Raw genomic sequence first — 26,853 nt, forward strand, 5'->3', positions numbered from 1 at the left:
CATTTCGGTCTGACACTATGGATCTAGGCAATCCATGCAGACGAAATATATGTCTGATAAACAAATCCGCCACTTGCGGGGCACTAACAGACTCTCTAGTCGGAATGAAGTAAGCCATCTTGGTTAGACGATCAACCACCACAAGGATAGAATCATACCCTCCTTGTGTCGTAGGCAACCCTACAATAAAGTCCATGGAAATGCTCTCCCACTTACTTAGTGGTATTTCCAAGGGCTGTAAAAGTCCGGGTGGCTTCACCCGCTCGGCCTTGCTTACCTGACACGAGAAACACCGTGTCACATATTCATGAATATGCTTTTTCATCTTTGGCCAAAAGAAATCTCGCTTCACGAGATCATATGTCTTCTCGACCCCTGGATGTCCCGCACACGGGCTATCATGGCACTGTCGAATGACTCTCTGCCTGAGATCATTCTGACTAGGTACTACAACCTTGCCATTTCTAACTAGCATACCATCCCTTATGGTATATCTTGCATAAGTTTGGCCTTTTCTGGATGCCAGGTCATCCTTTTCACTTTCCCCGGGTTTTAACACATGAGCCTTAGGCCATAAGCTCTGGACAAACTCGTCCACTTTTTGAGTTTCTCTAATCTCGGCCATTAGAGTACTCTCTAATACCGTGAAACTCAGGTTGTGCATAATGCGAGACAACGCATCAGCAACCTTGTTATCTTTTCCTCTTCGGTACCGAATCATTAGATTAAACTCCTGCATGAGCTCTGCCCACCTAGCTTGGCGGCCCCTCAAGTCAGGCTGTTTACAAAAATGTTTCAGAGTATCATGATCCACATCCACATAAAACTCTGAACCATACAAATAATGCCTCCATGTTTTCAAAGCATGGATAACAGCATACAACTCCAATTCATGAGTTGGCCAATTCCTTTGAGAGGGAGAAAGCTTCTTGCTTTCAAAGGCTACTAGCCTTCCCTCTTGAAGGAGGACTGCTCCTACCGCAATGCCACTTGCATCAGTTTCTAGGAACAACGGTTTCTGGGGATCAACTATTTTTAACACCGGTCCTGAGACCACAGCTTGTTTTATGGTGTTAAAACTTTCTTGTTGATTCTGTCCCCAAATAAAAGGTACTTTATCTGAGGTTAGATCAGTCAATGGCGATACTATTCCGGAATATCCTTTGATATGCCTTCTATAAAACTGGGCAAATCCCAAGAATGATCGCAACACGGTCAGACTCTGAGGGATTGGCCAAGTGAGTATCGCAGCCACTTTCTTCGGATCCATTTCTACCCCCTGTGGAGTAATTATGAACCCTAAATATTCAAGCTTAACCATACACAGTATAGTTTTCTTTTTATTTACACAAAGACTGGCTTTCCTCAAAGTACTGAACACTACTCTTAAGTATTCACGATGCTCAGTAATACTTTTACTGAATATCAGGATATCGTCAATAAAATGTACTACGAACTTTCCGATATACGGACGTAGCAAATCATTCATAAGCATGACGAAGGTCGCTGGAGCATTGGTAAGTCCGAAGGGCATTACCAAAAACTCATAATGACCAAACCTGCTTCTAAAAGTGGTTTTATGCACATCCTCGGCTCTAATCCGGATTTGATGGTAGCCACACTTAAGATCAATCTTACTGAAAATCACGGCTCCATGTAATGCATCTAACAAATCATCAATCCGAGCCATCGAATACCTGTGCTTAACAGTGATATTATTCAATGCTCTGTAATCTATACAGAGGCGAAACGTATCATCCTTTTTCTTCTTTAATATCACTGGCAAAGCAAAAGGTGAGAAACTTGGTTGAATCTGCCCCAACTTGAGGTATTCTTCCAGTTGTCTACGCACCTCCGCCTCTTCAGTAAAACTCATTCTATTTTTTTGCCCAAAAAACAGTGCTAATTATATTACTTCGAGAGCAAGATACAAAAGGTCAGCTTGTAGCTGACGGGCTGCGTTCACAAATCGGACACAGCCCTAAAAGGTAACAAAAAAGTAAATCTCTCTCTCACGGAGGGATAAGGCGAGTGTGAATGAACAGCCAAAGAGGTGGTGAGTAGCGCCACCGAAGGCCCTGCGAAGTCTGCTCGAAGAAGAGGCCCTGTGTGTCCCAAGCCCGGAGGAAGCGTCTCCGCTTCTCCCGACCGGCCCGGGAATCTCCCTGTATCTGGTCCCACTGGCCTCTGAGGATATGAATAATCTCGCTCCAAATATCAGTCATGATCTGGGCAGTCGATAAGGAGGTGCCACCGAGGATCTACGCGCAACGCGAGGTCCAAATGTGCCATCCTGCGATGCTGCTAATAATCTCCCAGACTGGCTGCCTCTCCTGAGCTCCTGTATCAGCCTCTGCTAGGTGCTGCGGGATACCCTCGAGCGGCCCCCACGTCCCCTGTGTGATAAGGAAAGTGGGGTCCTGCTGGCATGCCTCGAATAAGTGATGAAAACCAGGTGCGGTGCTGCACCAACAGAACGCGCCCCAAGTGATCAAACCTAGCTCCGGTGCTGCACGAGTAAGAATCCCGAAAGTCCACCTGCACACTTCCTGGGTGCGAGTGCAGCTCCGCAGGCAGTGTTTTGGTGACTCCTCATCCTCATGACAGATCTGACAGCGTCCGTCCTGGCCTATCTGCCGCAACCAGCTCCCCACTAGAAGACCTTTGTGGGCAAGAAGCCACAGGAAGTAGGAGATCTTCCGCGGCCGCCAGCTCTCCCACAAGGCCTTCCAGAATGCCTGCAAAAAGAACCTGGAAATACCCTGTGCATACCAGCTGGGCCGCTGGGTGGGAGGGCGGCTCTGCATCCTCCCAAGAACTTGCCTGCCCAAAGTCGTGCTGTAGGCAAAGAAAGAGGTCGGCCCCTATCCTGTCACAATCTCTGGCCATCTCCACTCTCCTGGGTCCCAATCAAGCTCTGACAAGGCCCGCCCCTCCCAGAGCCAGAGTCACCAAAGCTGCAGCTGATCCTGCTCTATGCTAGGATCGGTACGCCAGACCTTCCCCATGAGACCTACGACCCGAACCCTCTGCCATGGGAGTAGGGGGTCGATGAGCGCATCCTCTCTCCTGAGTCGTCCATCCCCCATAACCGCGAAGAAGGAAATAGAGGAGTCGTCCATACGTCCTGCGACCACCAGTGGGATGCCACGGGGGGTGAACTATCCCAGCCAACGGTCGTCACCAGGCATGAGGATCTGAAGCTCAGGTGGAACCAACCAATCAGCTGGGATCGCGCCGTCGATCTCCGTGCGTCTCGCCTGGGCTCCACGGGCACCTCCAGCTGCGTCTGCGAGATCAGCCGTCTCCAAATGTCTGTACGTGTCCCTCCAAACTCGAAGGGACCGGGCTGGCCCCCTCATCCAGCCATCCCACCTGATGTGTGATCTCTCCCTCAACTGAAGGCCCTCGGCATCTCTGACCTGATCATTCCAGATAAGCGGCTGGCGATCGATCTCCTCCTGAAAGCTAGGAGGGGACTGAATGAGACTGAGGCGGAGCCGCCTCCAAACCATGAGGAGGCTACGAACGAGTGGGGAACGGGGCTGAGTGAGCGGGGCGGAAGTGAAGATCCACCTGAGGGACGGGAGCCACTCTCCACCTCGGCGCGGGACACAAGAACCGACCCCCTGCTGAAGTAGCATCTTCCACGTCTGCCCCCCCGGGGTCAAACCGCGGATGACTAGCTTGCCTAACAGGGCCTGACTCTGAAGCTCTGGATCGATGACCCCCAGGCCACCCTCAGCCTGCGGAAGAATGACTGTCTGCCAAGCAACCCTGGCTCTGGTATCTCTGAGGCCATCCTCCCCGGACCAAAGGAAGTTCCGAACCAGCCTCCTAAGCTGTGCCACGCTGGATCTCGAGAAACACCAACAGGAAGCCACATACCAAGCCGTGGCTAGGAGGACCTGGTTGACTACCAGGGCACGACCTGCAAGGGAAAGCTTAGCAGTGCTCCAGAAAGCCAACTTCCGTCGGATGGAATCTAGCACCGGGAGAAACTGCTGAGCTGGCGTGATATCCAGGCCGACCTGAAAACCAAGGTATCTAGCTGTCTGTCCCCGTGGGATCCACCTGAAACCCAAAAACCTCCCCCACTGAGAACACGCCCCGAGGTCTGTGAGAAAACCAACTGATTTGTTCCAGTTGATTTTCGCACCAGCAGCCGAACAGAAGACCTCCAGGGCCATCCTCACCCTCTCCAACATCATCTCATCGTCCTGGACATACAGGGCTGTGTCATCCGCGTACTCCGAGTCCAAGAGCTCCGTGTCCTCCCGGAGTGTGGAAGGCGAACACCCCTGATCCCTGTAGACCTCGCCCGAAGGTAATAAGTCATAGCCTCGGCAAAGAAGAGAAACAGGTAAGGATCAAGGGGGCAGCCCTGACGCACTGATCTCTCCAAGCTAAAACGCTCACCCATCTTGCCGCCAATGATGACTCTGCTAGAAGCTGTCCTGTACAATGCTGAAATACCCTGAATCCATCCTGCTGGGAAACCTAGTCGCTCCAGAGTCCCCTCCAGAAAGGACCAGTCCACTCGATCGTAGGCCTTCTCAAAGTCGAGAAGTAGGATGGCTAGGTGTGATCCACTGTGCTGAGCCCACTCCGCCGCCTTTGAGAAGGTGAAGACATTATCCAGGATACTGCGATCCTGGACAAAGCCTGTCTGAGTGTCATGAATGAGGTCTGGGAGTAGAGGCCGAACTCTGGCGCTGATCATCTTGGCAAGGATTTTGTAGGCAGTGGTAAGGAGAGTGATCGGGCGCCACTGACGGATCTCCTGTCTATCTCCTCCCTTCGGGATGAGGCAAATCAGTCCCGAGGAGAGGCTCTCTGGCATATAACTGCTGCTGAAAATCCTCTGAAGAGCTGCTAGGAGGGGCTGATGGATCTGGTCCCAGAAGGAGGTGAAGAATGCCCGGGATAGCCCATCCTCACCCAGGCATTTCTGCCCGTCGATGGCCATCAAGGCCTCCAGCATCTCATCCGTGGTGAACGGTGCCAACAACGTCGCCTGCATGCTAGGCTGGACCAGGGATGGAGTGTGCCTCCACACCGCCTCACGGGAACGTCGAGTACGAGGAGCAAGCGGCTCCTGCTGGAAAAGGATCCTATAGAAGTCGGTGGCCAACCCCAAGACCTCTCCCGGATCCGTAACGATGTGTCCCTCCGCTGTCCTGAGACTCCGAAGCTGATCACCTGCTGCTCTTTGGCCATGCGTCCTGAAGAACTCCCTGCACATCCGGTCACCCTTCCGAGCCCAGAAGGAGAGAGAGGCGTGATAGGAAAACTCTGAGCGGCGCTGGAGGGTCTCCTCAAGAAGGGCTTTGGCTCGAAGGGCCTGGATCCGAAGCTCCTCCGAGCCCGGGGCTGCCTGCTGGAGTCGCTGAATGGAGGCGAGGTCCCTCCGAAGAGCTCTCTCTCTACCCCACCATTCCTGTCGAACCTGTAGGGCTGCGAGCTGGCAGATCTGGCTGGACTCCTGCAAAGCCTGCGCCACCGAATCAACCAGATCCATGCACTCGCCCCAGTCTCTATCCCATAGACTGCATATACTGCTGCGCACGTCCTCCCTCGAGAAAATGGAGTCGGGAATCCGGCATGAGCGGGGGGGAAGGGCCTGAACTGCCGAGTCTAATGATAAGAGCACAGGCGCATGGTCGGAAAGTGTCGTCCCTGGAACTATACCCGCCTGACCGCCTCTGCTGATGGCCCAATCACTAACATAAAATCTATCAAGCCTCTCCAGGAGTCTGCCTCTTTCCCTGCGGAAGCCCCACGAGAAGTCCAAGCTCCCGTGCCAACGCCGGAAGGACGGGTCTCGCCAACTGTCCCTACCTCCTGTCGCAAAGATAAAAGAGTCCCAAGCGGACTGCTCTGCCTGAGACATACCTGTAAACTCCGGTCCTCTGCCCTGCTGGTCCTCCAAGGTCTCCAAATTGTTGAAGTCACCTCCAACAATCCAGGAATCCATGTCTGGGAGAATCCCTGTAAGTGTCCTCCAGAAGGTGGCACTGCAACGGAGATCTGTGGGAGCATAAATGTTGAGGATTCCTACTCTGGAGCCCTCTAGTTCCAGGCCTACCCAAAGGGCACGGCCTGGTATCAACGTGCCATGACCGAAAACTCCCTGGGCTAGCTGCTCGCCCACGGAAGTACAGACACCACCACTCCTCCCCAGTGCGCCGATCGAGGGCTCCCAATAAGTGTGAGCGTCCAGGGAGAATCTTCCCGCATCTACGGGAGTGAGCCGCAGAAAGCTTGTGCTCCTGGAGCAGAAGTACATCCAAACGACCAATCACTGCTGGCTGAAGTTCCTGTCTCAAAATGAGCTTCCTAGGACCACGGGTGCCAGAAGAGTGAAACCCGTTCACATTCCAGGATACGAGGTGTAGGCTCATGGTGAGGACTGGGAGGCTGCGAACAACTGTCTGCTCGCGGTCGAAGTCGAAGAAGAAGCTGACATTTCGGAGTGGAGGCGCTGACGCTTATGGGAAGGTTTGGAGGGGGAGGCGGGGTCGTCCTGCCCGTTCTTCAACACCTTCAGCAAAGGCGAGAGGCCTTGTACCAATGAGCAAAAGCTTTCTCGAGCCAGCTCGAGATCTCTGAGGTAGTCATCCCGTAGAAGGCACGGAGTTTCTGAGGAGTCCAGGCTCTGACATCCTGGGGGAGGGGCCAAGACAGGGGGGGCCTGAGGATCACAATCAGTCTGAAGCGTTTGGCGGCGCAACGCCACCGTAGGCGCACGTCACCCTCGGACCACTGAGTCTCGAGAAGCTGCCCACCGGACGGGCCTATCCAGGAGCAAACCTGAGCATGCGTCTGCTCCCTGAGAGCCTCCCAGACCGAGTCGTCTGTCCAGGTCTCGGTGCCGTCGCTAAGGAACGTGAAAGCAAAGCTAGGGCCATCCCTAGGGGCCAAGGCGGCTATCTTCCCATCCGCCCCTTTGCGGAGCAGGAAGATACTGATGTCGAGGCAAGCAGGGAAGGTCCCGAGGTCGGCCACATCCAAGTAGTCCCAGGGGCCAGATCTGAAAAAGTCACGGGGGAGCTCTCTCTCCTGAAGCTGAGGCCCATCAGAGTCTGCCACTGAAGGGCTAGCGGACAGAGAAGCCTGCTCCGGAGCCTGCTCCGGTGGTGGTGTAGACTCAGGGTGTCCTGCCAGTGGAGGGGGAGGGGGAGGAGGCTGGGGGATAGGCAACTCACACTCCTCAGAGGCGACTAGCGGAGGAGGAGGAGGAGGGGGAGCGGGGGCTGCCCTCGGCTGAGGAGCCGTCGGTGCAGCTAGCTCTGCAGGAGAGCTGAAAGAGGCGGGGGGGGGAGGGATGGGGATGCATCTGGAGCTGGGGCTGAGATAGAGGGGGAGGAGACTGAGGAGGAAGAGGCGGGGGCTGAAGCTGCGGGTCGGGAGATATGGGGTGCAGCTGGGGGATGGGGGCTGGGACTGAGTGGGAAGAGGCTGGGGAGCGGAAGAGAGGGGGACCTGAGGCTGTGAAGGGCGGGCTACCGTCGAAGAAGATGCTCTCCCAGGTCCCTGGGGCGGCTGCCTGTCAGGTCTCTGAGGTGCCGCTGCAGGTTGGGTAACCTCTGTCTCCTTGCCTTTATCAGAAATCTTCTTGTTCTTTCCTCTTTTCCTTCTAACCTCAGTCTAGCCGCCAGCTAACTCTGGTCCGAACTCCGGCTGCCTCTGCTCCTCCTGGTGTGGCTTCCCGGAGGGGGGGGGAGGGGGCGGAGAGAGAGGGGGCGGGGGAGGCCGAGAAGAGCTGGCGAAGCGTGGACAAATAGCCGCCAGGTGCCCAAAGCCATGACACCTCAGACACTGTCCTGGCTGTCCGGTGACTACCATGCTCTAGGTGATGCTGCCGGCATCTGTCACGATCTCGATCACTGTAGGGAGAGTCGCAGGATCCGCCACAGCCACGCGGACCGGGGGGGCTCCTGCCGTAGTCACCGCATCGACGAAAGTATCGTGCATAACCCAGCCAAAGTGGGAGCCCAGGTCCCTGACAATCGGCCGCAGCTCAACAGCAAGACCTGGAAAAACTAGCGTCACTGGATGGCGAGGTATACGGAACCGAACATCAAAATCCGCTGCGTTGAATCCACGGTACCACGGGACTATCATGATAATCTTTCCATCCACTGACGTGGGGGAGCCAGCAATCAGGTTGCTCGCAGCTTTCGCATTGGAGAGTTTGAGCCAGAAGATGCCCCTTCCCATAAGGGCCACCTCCTCGATATGGCCATCCTCTAGCATGAGAGTGGACTGGAGCCAGTCCCTGATGGCTGATCTGGAGGGGGAATGTCCAATGACTCTGCCATAAACAGAGGTAAGGGCAAAGTCATTGGCAACCTCCTGAACCAGAGATGATTGTTGCTCTGTCAGGATGACGCGGTAGGCATCTGGAGAGGGAGGGTCCGACTGGGCCTCCGGTTCCGGGCAGGGAGCCGCCATACCGCCAAGACAAACTGCGAGGCTTCCGATGAGGAAGAGGCTGCCACCCAGAAAAAAGGGGGGATAGATGCGAGAGGGTGGAGCCTGGGTGTGCGAAAGACGGGTGCGGAGGCGAAAAGCAGGAAGGATGGAGGGCGGAGGGCGGAGGAAGCGGAATGGGAGGACAGGAAGCGGGGGTGGCGCGGGGTGGAGGAGTGGGGGCGGAGAGCGGGCGAGGTGAGGAGGCGGGAACGGGAGCGGGGGAGAGGCGGAGCGGGGCGGGAGGACGGAAGGGGGGCGGGGTGAAAGGGTGGGGCAGAAGGGGCGGGGTGGAGCAAAGGGGCGGGGGGGGCGGGGGCGGAAGGGCGGGAAGGGAAGGCGGGAGTGGAGCGGAAGAGCGGAGAGGCGGGAGGGGGCGGGGGCGGTAAGGCGAGGGGCGGGGGGGCGAAACGGGAGGCGGGGGGGAGAGAAGTGGCGGCGGGGGGGGGGGGGTGGAGCGGAGGGGCGAGGGGGGGATGGGATGGAGCGGCGAAGGAGGTGGGCGTAGCGAGGGGGGACGGAGTGAGGCGGAGGTGAGGCGAGGTGCGAGGGGTGAGGGCAGAGAGGCAGCGGTGAGGGGGTGAGGCGGAGGTGCGAGGGGGTGAGCGGAGGTGCGAGGGGGTGAGGTCGGAGGGCAGGGAGTGAGGCGGGGGTGAGGCGGGGGTTGCGAGGGAGGGCGCGGCGGCAGCGGCGGGTGAGGGGAGGTGAGGGCGGAGAGGTAGGGGTGGGAGTGGTCGAGGCGAGGAGGAGGGGCTAAGGGAGGTAGAGGTGCGGGAGGGGAGGGGGAGGCTCGCAGGAGCAGCCACCTGAAGAGATTGAATCGAATGCAACTAGGAGAATGTAAAACTCATTCTATAGGGAGGTCTATTTACAGGTTCTGCCCCCGGGATCAGTTCAATCTTATGCTGAACTTTCCGCTCTGGAGGTAACCCATAAGGTAGTTCATCCCTAAAACAATCAGAGAACTCCTCTGTTATAAGATTAGCCAGCTTGGCCATCTCACCACTTTGCGTAACATCAGTGCTAGCCGAAGAATCATCAACCGGCTCTACCGATGCTGTGCAAAGGAATAAAAACTCTACTTGAGCTTTTCGGATTTCCATCACGGAAACCAACGGTCCCTGAGGTATATCTTTTTCACCTCGCAAGACATAAAGCACATCATTCATCTTGAATTGATATACGTGCTTTTTCCAATCAATGGCTGGATTCTTCTTAGAATGCCACGCCATACCCAGGGCTATATCTGCATGAGCAAGCTTGGTCATTTCAAAATCAAGCTTCTCAGCATAGTCCTGAATCCGAAGCTCCAACTGGGTAACCCTTTGGTCCCATACTTCAGTTGAACTTCCATCTGCCATCCTGACTGTATACGCATAGTCAGATGGACTTGTCTTTAATTTCAGCCTCTTCATGAGCTTGGAGTTAATCACATTGTGAGTTGACGCCGAGTCAAGCAACACAATGACATCATGATTGGCCACTTGCCCTTTCATTTTAATTAACTCCGTATCATTAAAGGCTGTATACCCCGTTGCTGCGGGCTTAGATAGGATGTTGTCAGGTGCACTCGTCACTAGCTTAGCAACAGACACACATAACAAACAAGGTACTAACCTCTGAGAAGATCCCGCTAGCTGAATTTGCATCTCTTCCGCTCTGGGACTTCCCTCCATCTCCACGTCGCACTCTGAGATCACCATCTCAGCCATCCGACGATCTTTGTTACGTGGACAATCCTTCCACTGATGAGGCTGAAGGCAACCAAAACATAAGCCTTCTCTCCTCGCTTTTTCCCTTTGTTCTGGGTTCAAGGGAGACTTAGACCAAGCCCGGGCTGCCATTGGGGTTACTTTCCTCTTCACTCCAATGGTGGTACTTGGTTTAGGAGTTTCAGCCGGTCTCGCCTGCTTGGCTTGACCACTCGGCTGTGAACCACTCCCTCTACTAGCCCACTTCTTCTTAAACCCAGATTTCTTCGGATACCCATACTGGGTTCCGACCTGTGCAAACCCACTTGGCTTGCTGCCCTTGGCATCCTCGTAGTTCAGGGCTATAGCTATTGCATCATCTAACGTGTTCGCGTACTTAGCCCGAACTTCCATTTTTATTCAATCATTCAATCCAAATATGAAATCTTTCACTTGGATTGATTGAGGCAGGGGTTCGTCAACCTTCATTACACTCTCTCGAAACTTATCAGTGTATTCTGCCACTGATAAATTTCTCTGACGAAGGTTCCTATATTGATCCCAAGCTCGGGATGCTTCGTCAGGAGGTAAGAAGTGTTTCCTAAACTCTCTTTTAAACCCCTCCCAGGTAGTGGATGCTATACCATCTTTTTGTTGTTTAATCCACCACCGATCCACTGCCTCACTAAACATGTGGGTAGCCTCGCGGATCTTCTTGATGTCATTTCTGATTTCACAAATGGCGAACGCCTCATCCCATTTGTGTAACCAGGTCTCAATGACATCGGAGCTACGGTCGTTCATCCGACCAGAATACTTTTCCGGTCTGTAATTGGCAATATTTGGCACTTTAGCCTTCCTAGGCTCGACCGTATGGACACTAGACTCCGGTTCCATTGGAGCCTTTCCCTTCTCCTCTCGAGAAGGTCTGGCAGACATACTATGTATCGCTCTCCTAAGTTCGGACTGCCCTGCATTGGTCTGTAATTGCTGCACTAACAACTGTTGCAAGGCATCCTCCAACAATGCAATCCTGCCAGATCAAGTGTGAGCTACTGGGCGCGACACCTGCTGGGTCGGTCGGACTCCTGATTCACCAGGGTCCCTCCTGGAAGCTCCTTCTTCTGCTTCCATTCTGTTCAATGGGTGTTTTGGTTTGTTTGTTTGTTTTTTTTTTTTTTTTTAATTTAACACCACAAGAAAGTTGTATTTACAAGCTGACACAATTCAATGTACTAACAGTCTGACACAATTCCCTATACTAGGGAATTCCTGCAATCCCACATTCACACTGATCAAGCATTTAATACAGGCATATATCACAAATGGCGCTTTTCCCTATACTAGGGAAATTCCTGCAATCTGACTCTGACTGAAGCACACAGGCATATGCACAGGCATAATCTGTCCCTGCTACAACATTGAAGCCTCATGCATGCTGATCATTCACGTTATCCTGTCGATGAAAGTAGCGCATCACCCTACTAAATCGAGAAGAAAAAATAAACACAAACTAATGGAGATCAAAGAAAGCTCCCTGGTCAAGCCCTGCGCTTTTGCACCCAATCTGCGTCCCAGACTGTCGCTGGATCGTAGCCCCAGTCACTGCTTACGAGCAGGTTGCTCGGCGATGAAGAACTCAGAGCACACGTGTGCCAAATCAGCAAACCACGGCTAGCCAGCCTGCTCTGCGCCACCCCTGCGTCCCAAATCACAGCTTACGTGCCAAATGATCTCCTTGCTCACGAATTACTGCTATCCGTTCCAGCACCACTCCAAGCCTGTCGTCGATCACATGAAGGACCGAATTCCTTGCCTATCATGCGCTCCACGCTACCGTCCGCTGCGTCGTTGCAGTCTGCCCGTCGCGTGGGGTTTATGGCCAATTGTTAAGAGTAGCTACAACGACGCCCCACTTCCCGTCGCAATCTACGTCAACCAAAGCTCCAACGATAACTCAGAAGTCTCCGTCAACGTAGACCGCTTCAATATTCGTCGATTGCCCCGCATGGGATCTCCGTTGATCTGAGGTGGATCACGGACTGTCAACGTCAAAAGGCCTGCGTAATTCATGAGTTCCAACTACGCCCCCCCCTTCCGTTGTAGTTACGGGAGCGCCATCGTCAGCAGCTCCATCGTGGTCAGCCCGTCGCCTCGCCACCTATACTCCACTCTCTACGTGAAGACCTTCTTATCCCCTATACTAGCTTGCGTAGGCCATCGTCGTTCAGCCAGTGCGTAAGCCAGCGCCAGATGATCACCGCGCTGGTCGTCAATTCCATCCTAATCGTAGCCTTGCGCTCTGATACCAATTGTCAAAACTCTTCTATTCTAGATTCTACTACAGATCACGGGAGCAGCACCATGAATCACCTCCCAGCCAATTCTTGCTAAGGCTAGCAAGCAGACAGAGATCTTCATTCAAGAATCAACGTGAATAATTTCCTTCTCTTCTCTCTCTAGCCTCAACAAGCCCCAATTCCCTAGATAGATCTAGATGCCACAGATCTAGATGCCACATGTCATCCATATAGGGCCTCACTAATGCAACATTTCACCCCTCTCTTGGGATGCATTAAATTCTTTGCCCCTAGGCACAACCTTTGCATTAGGCCCTTGGCCTTAGATCTACCTAGTCTGGTGCTATCAGCCCTCACCTAGGACCTTGACATTGAATCCCTCCCGATCATTTACATGAAGCGCAAACACATATATTTCATAGATAGATCCTTTAAGGGAAATGTCAACTGATTCTTCCGAGGTCATGCTACCTCGACTAGAGCGTAACAGGTACTCACGTATCGTGTCCAGTTCACTTGAGAGACCATGTTTAGATTCGAATCAGATTTGTCGGCAAAGAGCCTCACACTCGTCATCGTACCAACTATTGCATGGCACGGACCCTAGATGGACGGTTGGAGCGTGTGGTGTACGGAAAGGCATGAAGGGCAGCCTCGTGCAGTGATCGGCTAACAAGAGTGGCACAGTCTTCTAAAAGAGGTATATAATCAATATAGGTGAGTAACGTGTAGAGTCGTGCGGAGTATCTTGGTGAGAGGTTATGATCAAAATGTATGTCATGATAGTTAAGTGTGTGGGTGCTGTGGTGGGTGGTCTGCAAGGCGAGGAGTGGTGATGCTAAAGAAAAGATATGTATGATCAACCCCAGTTGGAGGTGGTGAAACAAAGAAGTCTGTGATATGCGATGTGAAGGCTGCGAGTCCCTCATCTCAACTGAGATCGCCCAAGTAAGAGATGATCGATATAGAACTGCCACTCCACCTGTATCTCTCATCTCTCCCTGTAGACTGACTCCCAAGTGTATCCACTAAGGATCAGTAAGGGACGCTCTGGGCTCTGACGTGTCTCTGTGTAGAAAACTATGTCTCGTCTTGTGTAGGACTCCGAGAAATTCCCAGGCTCTGACCATAGGCTACCATTATAGTTCCAAATAAATGGTACAAGCGAGGGTCTCAGTATCCTGCATCTCATAGACCCCGTCCCCTATGTGGGAGGGTGGTCAGGTGTCCGACGGGGCCCAGTGATGAGACGTCCAGGTCCCACACTATTGCCCATTTCCCCTCCTTGTGGGCTGCATCTCCCTGCTACAAGAGAGCCCATCTCTCCTCTATCTGTAAAGGTGTCAGGTCCTCATCCATATATATCGAGGGGTGATCCCGTACGGCACAAAGCTGCCAAGCGTGCCTGATTGATCGTCAACCTCCGTACTGTTGATAGCTACACCTGCTACATAGTACTCCCTCCTGCTAGGCCTAACACTAGTCTGGCAAACTCCTGAGATGCACTCTCTTGCTGAGCATCACAGCCAATGGGACTGGAAACTGAGCCCATTAGTCCTGAACACTCCTAATGAGAAGGTGAAATATGAGTCATGCCGACTAAAACTGATGTGGCCAACTGAGCTCCAAGGGTGGAAGCCCCATAGGAATTGACCATAGCTGATGAAGAGGCCTGATGGCTGCAAGACGCATCACACCTATCTGTTGCATCTGGGGTGTCCCCTTGGGTGGGAGCCCCAAGAAAACTAACTGTGGGGAATAGACAACCCCCTCGGGTGGTGGACCCAACAGGCTCATCTATGGCAACAGTTGATGGGCCTGAGATGTCTCAAGGATGGAAGACCCATCAATCATAGCTGTGAATACCATCTACTCCCCTGCTAAAGCTGATCCAGCTGATTGAGCTCCCGGGGTGGAAGACTTGGAAGAACTGATAAAGCTACTAGATGAGTAAAAGACTCATCCGATGTAACTGAAAGACACCGGAGATCTACCTAACCATAGTACACTGCTTTATTTATACATGATTGCCAAATTGGCATACAAAACCGCACTGAAACCACTCCCCAAAGTGCGACATGCGGGGGATGGAGCTATGCTATGGAAAGAGGATACCCAACCTCGTGTTAGACGTCAACATCTCCCGATGTCACTCTAGAGAGAGATGGCCTTTCTTGTCGGAGTGCCCGCCCAAAGTGAGGCTAGGTTAGGTTGAATGAGAGCCTATGTTGTGGGTTTGCCCACCCCCTGTGAGGGCAGAGTAGTGTAGGCCAGATCTACAAGTGTGCAGGAGCCTAGGGACCCGATAGGGGCCACTATGGTGGCACGCTTTGTGATGGTCAGCATTGGATACCAGCATGGCCTCTCTCTGAGGAGGAGACCAGCCCCTATGAACCCTTTATAGGCTGAGGTGGTTGGCCACCTAGGCCTTTTGTTGCAAGGAGGGGTCAGCCCTTCATATGGTTGCGTGGCAGCCCCCTATATGGGGCAAGAGGCTGGTCGGCTGTAGTTGGCCCTTAAAGCAGGGGACCAGCCCCTTGTAGGGCTGTTTGCCAGCCCTTATAGAGGGCTAAGGGGGTTGGCCCCCTAGTAGGAGCAGTTGGCCCCTAGGCCTGTGGGTTATGCAGACCGCTCAAGGGGAGGAGGGGAGGGGGGGGCTATATAGACCTCCCCTCATTGGAGCTTGTTATCTCAACAATGGAGCAGTTAAACTTATCTATAATAGAGGTTTTCCCCACTACTTTGCGGGTTTTTCCTGAGATCACTTGCAGTTCTCTCATCTCTCTCTCCACTGCACTTCTCACACCTCACCCATAGGATGGCTGAAAGGGGCTGCTAGAGGCTAGGAGCTGGATGCTAAAATGAGGGGGGAAACCCTCTTTATATAGGGGCTGGAAGGGCCTCTTTTGGCTGACCCAACCAGCCCTAATTGGCCAACCAGCCAGTCAACTGGTTGGCTGGGCTGATCGGACTGTTTGATCAGCCCAAGGGGCTGACTTGGAGGCAGTTTAGGCTGCCTAAAAAGGAGCCTCCCCCAGCCCACCGATCCGTGGATATTCGTGGGAGTTGCCCTATTGTGACAAGACTAGAGAGACAAGCATGCTGCAAGAATCAAGCAGTGTCCCACACACCAGATTCCTATAAATCCAGAATCGTAGCACATTTTCGCGAGCGACCATCGCAATTTGCAACCTTTCCCCAAAGACTTCAAACTTTGCCAAGGAGCTCTGAAGGAGGATGAGGCGTTGACATATATTACTCAATACCTAGACATCATGGATTTTGGGAGCCCATGGGGAAAGTTCTCCTTCTTACCACCACATATCAATCATTCATTTTCAGCAGGACTTGATCATATTGCCTAACATTGATCTAGATAAGGCAGGTCTTTCCAAGTTTCCACAAACCGACGAGCCCGAGCCACCCGAGTCACCTCATATGGGGCAAGCTTTCATAGACATGGGCAAGACGCATGATTTGATTATCTACTTCTATTCGCCCCCGCCTCCCCTGTAGCCACGATAGCAAAGTCATGAATCACCTCACTACCCATTCCCCCTCCCTCCCCTTCACACACACACCCCACCTTTCACAGCCTCTTCCTCCCCTCACCATAGTCCCTGCGTCTCCCTCCCCACTTTGGCAACCACTCACTGCACACACCTCTACCTAAGCCCCCTGGTCAGAGCGCGGCTTCTTCATCTCTCAGTCTCAATTTGCCTCCTTGTTGCAGGCCCAAGGCCCCTCTTCTACAGGGCAACTCAAGAATATTCCTCATTCTCTCGAACTCCAAGGCCACGAAGCCTCGTCCAACACAACCCTTCTACGAGACTTTTGGTGGTTGGCCATGGGGCTAACTTGATTTTCTAGGTGAGTACCCCATTGCTTTGGAGGTGTTACAAAAGGGGGTTTCCACTCGCGAGATTGGGAACCCCTCCCGTTCTTTCTGGTGCTTCAACTTCACATCCGCATGAGCAGTGGACCCCCATAATCTTTGACTTAATGATGAGGAATCAGATGTTCAAGATGGAGTAGTTGGGACGGCAAGGGGAGCTATGGATCATACACACACACACGGCTACTTTCCAACTAGCTTTCACTCGGGACAGACGAGGCCTGGGTCTTAAAATGGCAATGATCCACTTATGACCAAAGGAGCAGCTCAAACAAGTCACACACTAGTTGGTAAACCAATGCACTAAACGGCTAGGTATAGAGATCTCGGGACAGACGAGGCCTGGGTCTTAAAATGGCAGATATCCACTTATGACCAAAGGAGCAGCTCAAACATGTCACACACTAGTTGCTAAACCAATGCACTAAACGGCTAGGTATAGAGATCTCTTTGCTAACGCATTTGAGCACTAAAGGTGGGCTTTGAGCTAGTCATGCCTGGCGCACCGCTGCACAGATACAAATTATTCGCCGTACAAGCCTCCATAGAGATCACAAAAGCCCACAGTTCTTACACATGCTTCCATGCATAGGAAGGCCCTGTTTGCCACCACCACCCTCCTCGTGACTTACATTGTGGTGAGTTGGGAACATGCACGGCCCTCATGATTGAGCATGTCAGGAGCCACAACAGCTGATTCAGCACTGGAGTTACAAAGGACTATGGTGGGACAATCAGCAAATATTCTCATGATTCGGAAGCACATATTCTCAGCTGCAACATCACCATTTCCTCTCATAGCCTAGTCTTTGGCCCGGAAGTGTTTGATCAAAGAGAGCTTATAGGGAGGCAGGTGGTCTCGATTGGCCCACGACGGATGGGAGACTCGCATAGGGATACCAACCATCTGTGCTCCATCTTGCCAACAATAGCAACCCTCTTTCTGGAGGCAACTTACAGAAAGTCTCCCGAATGTTGACTGTTAGATTGGTACATCTCCCAAACAACCAATTTGCCTGCGAAAAGCGATGCTAGGAAATTGGGCACGAAGATAAGTCCCCAATCTAGGAAGAAAGTCACGGGCGACCGGGCAAGTCCAGAGTAGATGAAGAATTGTCTCCTCATATGTGAACAAGATGGACAATGCGAAGAAGTAATGCGCTTGGCAGCCAAGAAAGAACCCGCTAGCAAAGCACCAACCAAACACCGCCATAAGAAAAGCCGTTGTCTAAGCCGGAGCTTACTGTTCCAAATATGGCCAAGACAAACATTCCACCAAGCAAGTGGTTTGTGAAGATGCCAAATAGAAAGACCACGCTCATGAATCCATGGCTGCGGTAAAAGAACTTGATAAGCTTTCTTGGAAGTGAGATCCGCAAAGGAGAAAGCAGAATAAGAATGCCTCACTCGAATCTCCAATCCAGAAGAGAAAGATCAGCAAAACACACACACCCACACATATGGGGAAGGGAATTTGGGGAAAAACTTTAAGTCAATTCACATAGTTCAAACATATTTAGCTCAACTTTTGTAACAGAGGGTTTCTTTTTACTTAGGCTTAACCTAGGTAAAGTTAGTGGAAAGGCCGTTATTGACTTGTAAGTGTTTTTTTCCTTTCTTTAGGGGATACCATAAGTTGCTATGTGGCATCCTAGGAGGTAATCCCATAAGCAATACTGCTTTGTACTTCCCTGGGCCATACCTATATAAGGGCTCTAGTTGTACTTGACACATTCATTCATGACTTGTACTTCATTACTGAAATAGAATATACAGCAAGAGTTCAATAGTCAGCTGAATTGTGAATGTATGGACCCAATGCTACAGATATTCAAGGAGTTAACTAATGAGATTAAGACCAATAATCAGAGGATTGACCAAAGGATGTAGCAAGAGAAGCCAAATCTATGATGGGAAGAGACCTATGGATCCCCAAATTGATGGAGACTTAGGTTCAGATGATGATGATGATGATCCTGTACATGTAACTGAACCGGTTGGTTTTATGGCTTCTGCCCGAAGGACCTATCACTCTGGTGGAGTTGCAACTCATATGGATAAGGATTCAACACATGGTAAGACTCCTAATAGTAACAGTTCAGCAGCTGAAGAGTTGTGTCAAAAATTCCATGAATATAAGTTGCTACCAGCAGACCTTAGGGCAGCAATGATATTCCAGCAATATATACAAATAGTTAAATCTATTGAACCAAAAGGATCTATTCATCAAGACAAAGATATGAAAGACAAGATTATACTTCCTAAGTTCAAAGGTGATTCTACCTCTCACGAGGAATTGGAGGAATGGCTCAACAAGATGGATGACTACTTCCTTTTATATCCAAAGGGTGATCAAGGTAAAATCAGATTTATTGTTCTTCATCTTGAAGATTATGCCCACTCTTGGTGGAGGCATCTACAGCAAGAAGGGTTAACTTTTAATGCTTGGGATGAATTCAAGGCTGAAATGCTTAAAACTTTTATATCTCCTTTTACTAGAGATCAATATATTTGTAAGTGATATGATCTTACTCAGCAAGGATCAGTGAAAAATTATATCAAACAGTTTTGAAAATTGGCTCTGTTTGTTCATGGTATTGATGAAAGAGTTAGAATGCTCAAGTTCATCCATGGTCTACACCCTAGTATTGCTTCAGATGTTGCGGCTCAAAAGCCCAATTCTCTTAAAGAGGCCATGCAGTTGGCAGAGCTTTATGAACCCAAATACAATTGGAAGGAGAAGACTTTGGGTATTGGTCACTTTGGGACTAAGCCTATGGTCAAAGGGGTTTCCAATGAAGAAAACAAACTTCCTGCACCTGCTACAACTTTATTCTATTTCTAGGTTCCCCATAGTGTATGGCAGTGGCATGGGACAACCTAAGGCTTACAAGGCTACAAATGTTAAGCCATCCTTTAAACCCACTCCAAAGGATGATCTGGGTGATAAAAGAAACAAGTTGGTTAAGCAGTTATCTCAAGCAATTCTTGATGACAGGAAGAAGAAGAAATTGTGCTACCTTTGTGGTGAGAAGTGGACCCCTAAACATAGAAATGTGTGCAAAGCAAAAACAGGAGCAAAGTTGAGCTTGATTCTAGAGATTGATGAGGATTTATCTCGTAATACTTCTACAACAGAATCTGAATTTAGAGAAACCACCAAAATAATATATTTTCGTCCAAAAACTATGGACACAATAAAAGAGATAGATCCAGAGTCCCACCAATGGTGTGGTCCTCTGATCTTACCACAAGGTACTTCTCCTATCTGCTGGCTATCTCTAGACTCGAGCCCGCGTGCTCCACCTCGAGCGTCTGTAGACTTTCCATCCAATGTGTTCTTCTCCACCTTACTGCCTGTGAATCAGCCTAGGTGGGCAGCCCCTGCCAAGCTTTGTCTGCAGCACACAGGGCCCCTTGGTCCTCCTGATGTAGGCCCCAAGATAGCTGTTCCACTGCTCCAAGTTCCAACCTGTTTGTGAATGGCTGCTCCAGAAGATGATGATCAGCAACCTTCTGCCCTAGAAGACAGTCTAGGTTCAGCCTCTCCCTGGAGCTAAGTCTACAGCAACACCTCTCTCCTTCACTTCCTGTGTAGAGGCCCAAGGATGGTGGATATGCTGCTCCTTTCTGCTCCTCCCAAAGCTACTTCAAGTGATGATAAATGAGGCCAAGAGCCTCTGCTTTTATAGGCCCCAAGGGGCTGGCAAAAACACCGACCAGCCTGCAGCAAACTGGCTGACCAGACTAGCCGACCAGTCTGTGGCTGATCTAGCCCTATAAGGGCTCACAACCCGGGGCCTTTTGGGCCCACACTTCTAGGGCCTTTAGCCCTCCAATCAAGGCAGGGGCCCAGCCCTATATAAGGCATGCCGCCCACTGGCAGCCCCATTTGCTGCTCCACCTGGCCTCCATGAGGTCGACCCAATCTGCTGGTCTGCCCTGCCCTTCTGTCGTGCTAGTTCTGCCCTCTGCCAGGCTATCTCCAGCCATGTGTTAGCGCCATACTCATCTGTACTGCTGCTGAGGTCAGCCGCCATGTGTCACCATCATGCAGCCACTCCTCACCTTCTCTAGATGTGCTGCCCACATGACAGCCATGATGCTGTCCATGTGGCAGCCCCTTTCTCTCTTTTTCTGTGGGGTACTGCCCTAGGTCTCCCTCCCCCATGCTCTCCTCATATGGGGGCTTACAGATGGGGAGGTGACCATTCCAACAAGAGGGAGATGAGCATAAAACTGCCTTCAGGACAGAACACGGGCTTTATCAATTCAAAGTGATGGCATTTGGTCTAACCAATGCACCTGCAACTTTCCAGGCCCTGACGAACAAGGTATTGCAGCCTTTCCTCTATAAATTTGTGTTGGTATTCTTTGATGATATATTGATCTACAGCAAAACAAAAGAAGAGCATTTATTGCGTGTCCAGCAAGTATTGGAAGTATTGAGGACACACCAATTGTATGCCAAATCAAGTAAATGCACTTTCATGGCTGAAGAAGTGGAATATTTGGGCCATATTGTCAGCAGTAGTGGCATTAAGGTGGATCCCAGCAAGGTAAAGTGTGTAAAGGATTGGCCTATACCTCAGAATATCACCCAGCTGAGAGGTTTCCTTGGTCTAGCATCATTTTATAGAAGATTTATAAGGCATTTTGCCAAATTGGCAGCTCCTCTCACTTATCTTCTAAAAAAGAATGCTTTCCAATGGTCTGACAGTGCCAATAAGAGCTTTGAAGCATTAAAGAAGGCATTAACTTCAGCGCCTATCTTGGTATGTCCTGATTTCTCTCAACCTTTTATAATTGAGGCTGATACTAGTGGAAGGGGCATTGGAGCTGTCCTAAAGCAGAGTCATGGAGTTATTGCCTTTGAAAGTCGGAAATTGGATGACAAGGAGTTAAGTTTCCACATTTATGACCAAGAGATGTTGGCAATACTTCATGCAATCAAAAAGTGGCACCACTACATCTATGGCAGCCATTTCAAGGTCAAGACTGATCATAAGACTCTCAGATATTTTCTATCTCAGTCTTCTCTATCACCCAAGCAAAGGAGATGGCTGTACATTGTGCAAAACTATGACTTTAACATAGATTACAAGATGGGCAAAGAAAATATTGTAGCAGATTCTCTTTCTAGGATATGGGCTTGTACTTTGTCATCTATTACTGAGGTTTATAAAGATTGGATCCATGGCATTCAAGAAGAGTATCTTAATGATCCTCAAGCAGCTGCTATGTTCCAAGACTTGCAAGATCCTGACTTTCAGCAATATCCCAATTTCAAGTTGCACAATGGGCTCTTGTGGTATAATGATAGAATATTTCTTACTAAAAATTCCTCCTATAAGCTGCTAATCTTGTAGGAATTTCACTCATCTCCTATGGCTGGGCATATAGGCCTCAACAAGACATATGATAAGGTAAAACATAGTTTTTACTGGAAGGGGATTTGGAAGGATGTTCTTGCTTATGTGCAAAGCTGTAAGCCCTGTCAACAAAACAGGGAGTTGAATCTGAGACCAACTGGTCTACTACAACCTCTCCCTATACCTCAAGGTAAATGGACACATATCAGCATGGACTTTATTGGAGGTCTACCAGTGACCTCTAAGGGTTGGAACAGCATCTTTGTGGTTATTGATAGACTTACTAAAGCTGCCCACTTCATTCCTACTAAGACACAATTTACAGCTTCCAAGGTGGCTAAGCAATTCATGGAGAATGTGCTTAAATTACATGGACTCCCTCAGGAAATTGTGAGCGATCGTGATGCTAAGTTCATGGGGCATTTTTTGCGAGAGCTTTTCAGTTCTATGGGAACACTTCTTACCCCAAGTACAGCACATCACCCTCAAACTCATGGACAAATAGACAGGGTTAACCGCTGGTTGGAAGAGTACCTAAGGCATTATTGCTTTGAGACCCAAGCATCGTGGGACCAATGGTTGCATCTAGCTCAATTTTGTTATAATACCACCAAGCACACTTCAATTGGTATGAGCCCTTTTGAAGCCATGTTTGGCTGTAAAGCTCATGTTCCATCAACCATTATTCATCAAGCATTGACCAACCACCAAGCCAAGGATGATTTGGCTCACATGACTGCTCTATTACAGCAATGTAAAGATAATATGATACGGGCCCAAGCAAGGATGAAGGATTATGCTAATGAGCATAGAAGAGATCTTCATTTTGAAGAAGGGCATTATGTGTTTCTCAGATTACATAAGTCCAGGCAAGCTTCTTTGAAAGGTAATACCAATGTTAACTTGCTCATAGGTATTATGGACCTTACAAGGTTTTGAGGAAAGTTGGGGGAGTTGCTTATGAGTTGGAGCTTCCATCATCCTCTAGAATACACAAAGTATTCCATGTATCACTTCTCAAGAAGTATTTGGGGCCTAAGGAGCAAGTTATCGAAGAGCGACCTCCTATGAATGAAGAGGGCCAGACTGAGTATATACCTGAGAAGATCCTTGGATTTAGAGATCATGTGTTGAGGAACAAGTCCTACATGGAATATCTTATCAAATGGAGAGGTCTACCTGATGAGGAGTCTTCTTGGCAGCCATCTACAATTGTGGAGCAGTACCCTTAATTGCTTAGCTGAATTCTATGGCCAAAATTGCATCTTTATGAGCAAACCTGATTTTCTTTTGCTATATGGCATATATGGATATGTTGCAGCCAGTATTCACTATTTTTTCTTAGATCAGCTGGATTATATGATCAGATCTGTTATATTGGACAGCATAGCTCTTCCACCCGGTTGCTTGATTTCTTGGGAATATTATATGATCCGTTTACAGATCAGCATGCCTAAAGGGAAGTATTTGACTGAGAAACTTCATTGTTCAGCTGATATGACCAGAATTGAGCTATTCAGGTTTACAAGGAGCATTGTATGTCCAGGTTACAGCCTTTTCAAATTTGAGGACAAATTTCTATTTGAGGAGGGAGGATTGTAACAGAGGGTTACTTTTTACTTAGGCTAAACCTAGGCTAAAGTTAGTGGAAAGGCCTTTATTGGCTTGTAAGTGTTTTTCCCTTTCTTTAGGGGATACCATAAGTTGCCACATGGCATCCTAGGAGGTAATCCCATAAGCAATACTGCTTTGTACTTCCCTGGGCCATACCTATATAAGGGTTCTAGTTGTACTTGACCTATTCATTCATGACTTGTACTTCATTACTGAAATAGAATATACAGCAAGAGTTCAATACTCAGCTGAATTCTAAAAAGGATTCTGTCCTTGTGCAGCCCCTCACAAGTCCCTGTTGAAGATCCAGCCCATGACCTTCCTCTCCTACCCTTTTCCTAAACATAAGGTACTACACTACTTTAACTTTCCTGTAAATTCTACTAAACTTAGTAGTTTTTACTGTTAGTTAGGAGCAGTCCTGTTGCAACTTTAACCTCATGATAGTAACCACAAGGTGAGAAATCATCAACTTGCATGCATAGTTACAAACTAGCTACTATGACTTCCCCACCAATGTTGTAAATACAGAAGAGTATTTCGGATATAGTACATGAAGGACCTAATATAACCAATCTAATTTTATGCCATCTAAATCCTTTTTCCAGCCTACTTCCATCACAACTCATTTGTCTCCTTGTCAAAATGCTTATAAACTTAACCCTTAACAACCAGTGGCTCCGTAGAGTCATAATTGATCATACATTACAGATGTTGGCTCACGCATTCTTGAAAAGTGCAAAATGTATTTTGTCTTTAACAAGCCAAAAAGAAAGAAATAACAGGAAAATAAATGCATTGAGCTGTCGCTTTGAGAGAGAACCCAAAATGTGAAGGGCAATGATGAGTGCCCCTCGCAGTCAACTGCCAAATCAGCTATCCATACGGGTGACTGGAACTGTGTATGCTGTCTATGCGACCAAAATCACTGGTCGACTGAGGATAGACATGATGATCTCAGTGAAAGTGGCTCTGGATCTGCAAGCTCTAAGTAGAGGCTTTTTGCAAGGTGTATGTTTAAGCGGACATCATGGTTTTCCCAGACTACAAATAAGAGAGTGAACATATGGAAGTGCGTTTCGAGGTTTGATCCGTGGAACCATCCCGCTAATTTATGGCTGCCGTCCATCCTGCGAGATGCTTTCACAAGGTTTTCAGGTGCTTCCTGCCTTGCACAGCCTTGCAGGAGGGTAATCCCAATACATACAAGTGCAAAAGGTTCACAAGACCTCAAGTAATTGCTCAAAGAACTAGGTAGAACATTCTAGTTCAGAGTGGGAACCTTGCGTCAGGTAGAGGAAGGACAAGAGCAGCTCCTTGAGGATGATCAAGAGTATGCAAGCATGATTGTTTGACGTTAGATTCAACTCTAGAATACGAGATGAACGGATCAAAGTGACACTAATCTTGGCAAATCCAAAATGAAGGTATGTTAAAGATTTCGGAACTTTGTTGGCTCAACTCTTTTTCAAAGAAATAAGTCCGATCTTGCAAGAATAAAGATTGCAAAACTAACCAGTAAGTTTCCCTGCTCCATCTCTTTCTCGGGTATAAACATAGTTCTATGAGCTCTTGATGGTGGTGTTGCCTCCTTCAACTTCCAAAACAGCACTAAAGCCCTGCCTTGTTGTATCTATGTGTATATGTATGAGATGGAGTGGTCAGTCCAATATGCAATGTTGTTCCTGATTTCTTTTTCGGAAAGCTATTTTTTGCCCATATGTGATCCAATTGGGATCCATACGTAGTTGTTGATTCATTGATTTGTAGATCTCAGTTGAAGTATTGCATCATATTTCAAAGGTTTGTTGCTTTAGGTGTCTCTTTTAACATGTCAATGTTGAAATTCCCAAGTAAAGTTATGTCCATTTTTGTGTTAATTATCTTGGCTGGTATGTTTTGAAGGTAGGTTATGAACAAGTTCCATTTTGTAGATGGGGGTCTGTACACATTCAGGATGGCATTGTTTTTTGTGTGTATGTCTACTCTTATTAATTGTATCCCTTTGTGTGTATGTCTACTCTTATTAATTGTATCCCTTTTTCGTTGTATGTTTCGACATTGTTTATTTTTATGTATTTCTTAACAAGGGTGCATGATCCTGAGTGCGAGTAATTTGTGATTGCCTAGAAGTCTGTAGTGATGAATGTGCCAGGGTTTTTTGTTCTTGTTTCTTGTAGGCATATGACGTCTGACTTCATAAGATGTCTTGTTGCTTTTATATCCTCTTCGTACTTTGGAAGGGATCTTGTGTTCCAAGATTGAATTAGTAAATTATTTGTTGTGTTTCCTTGCAAGCTTGTTTTCAATAATGTTTTCCAGGAAGCATTGTTAGTTAGGCACTCCATTTTTTTTTTAACGTCATTGTCCACGTTGAAATTATGAAATCGTAATGGTTTCACTAAGTACAAATTTTTTTTTTTTTTAACTCTAGATAACGCAGTGTATGCTAAGCCATGTGCACGCACCCCTTTTGGGGAGAAAGCAAGTTTTTCTAGTGTTAGTCCTTGTGCTCTATGGATTGTTCTTGTTGTTGCTAGTTGAATTGGAAATTGTTCACATGTGAGGAGGCTTGTTTTCGATGGACCTATTGCACTTTTTTTGTGACTCTGAATATGGGTGTCCACTTTGGTCTTGTGCATGTGTTGTAAGCCCTTTTGTTTTCATTTCTAGTTTGCATTCCAATGTCTTGTTGAGGAAATAGTATCCAAATGATTTGTTTCCCCATGTAAGTTGTTGATGTCATAAAGATTCCATCTACTCCATTTACAAGGCCGTCTTGTTGATTGATATTACTGGAGCATAGTTCAATGAGCATCCATTCTTTTATTTCAATTATTGTATATAGCCCATTTATTACTTTAGGGTCATCTATTAGTTTAGATTTTGTGCACGTCGTCTCTCAGAAATGATCAGTTGCTTTGAAAATGTGCTTTGTGCCTATACGTAGTTCTAGCACTTTAAATTATGCTTATTTGTTTCAAAATTAGTGTAGTAGAGATGTGGGAAGGTGTGTTCTCTTGGTACCTGTCGAAAGCACTTTTGGTTAATGTAATCTACTTGTGCTTGGCTGTGCGTACAGTTTCTAAAGCAGTTCAATGCATGAATAAAAGTGTTGTTATTTTGCCTCATTGTTTGTTGCAACTGATAGCACATTGGCTTCGTGTGCCAGTATGTGTTAGCAATGGATTGCAATTTGTCCTCGTTTCTTTTAAAAACCCAGGAGTCCTTCACAGGCTTTGCTTGTGGTAGAAATGAGCACAAGTGATGTGATTGTAAAAGATTTCTTCGGTCGTATCTGATCCAATCAAGGCCACGAAAGTGATACGACCATCGTTTTCTACAAAGCCATTAAGAATGTTCTATCAGTGTATCCACATAAGGAGCTCCGAAACGAAGCACCTCAGCTTCCACTTCACATGCACGGCACACTCCCCTTACAGCTTGGTTACTTGCAAAATAGACTAAAATCAATCGCTAAACTTTAAACATCGTTACTGCAAATA

General features: G+C 48.8%; 1 protein-coding gene across 3 annotated transcripts in view; it reads right to left on the reverse strand.

The window, feature by feature from the left end:
• FIO1 (methyltransferase) overlaps positions 1-25,063 on the reverse strand; it is a 91,095-nt gene extending 66,032 nt beyond the window's left edge. For 2 of the 3 annotated variants that reach the window (XM_087392572.1, XM_087392571.1), the window contains exon 1: positions 24,864-25,063. The gene's annotated coding sequence lies outside the window, so the exon portion shown is untranslated. Of the gene's footprint in view, positions 1-24,170; positions 24,217-24,863 lie in introns of those variants that run through there. The other variant, XM_087392573.1, reaches the window with a different exon arrangement.
• Between the last annotated feature and the right edge of the window lie 1,790 nt (positions 25,064-26,853).

The sequence above is a fragment of the Dipteris shenzhenensis genome, chromosome 21, assembly GCF_047967505.1.
Source record: "Dipteris shenzhenensis isolate YYH24624 ecotype China chromosome 21, Dip_SZ_1.0, whole genome shotgun sequence".
NCBI classification, from domain to species: domain Eukaryota; kingdom Viridiplantae; phylum Streptophyta; class Polypodiopsida; order Gleicheniales; family Dipteridaceae; genus Dipteris; species Dipteris shenzhenensis.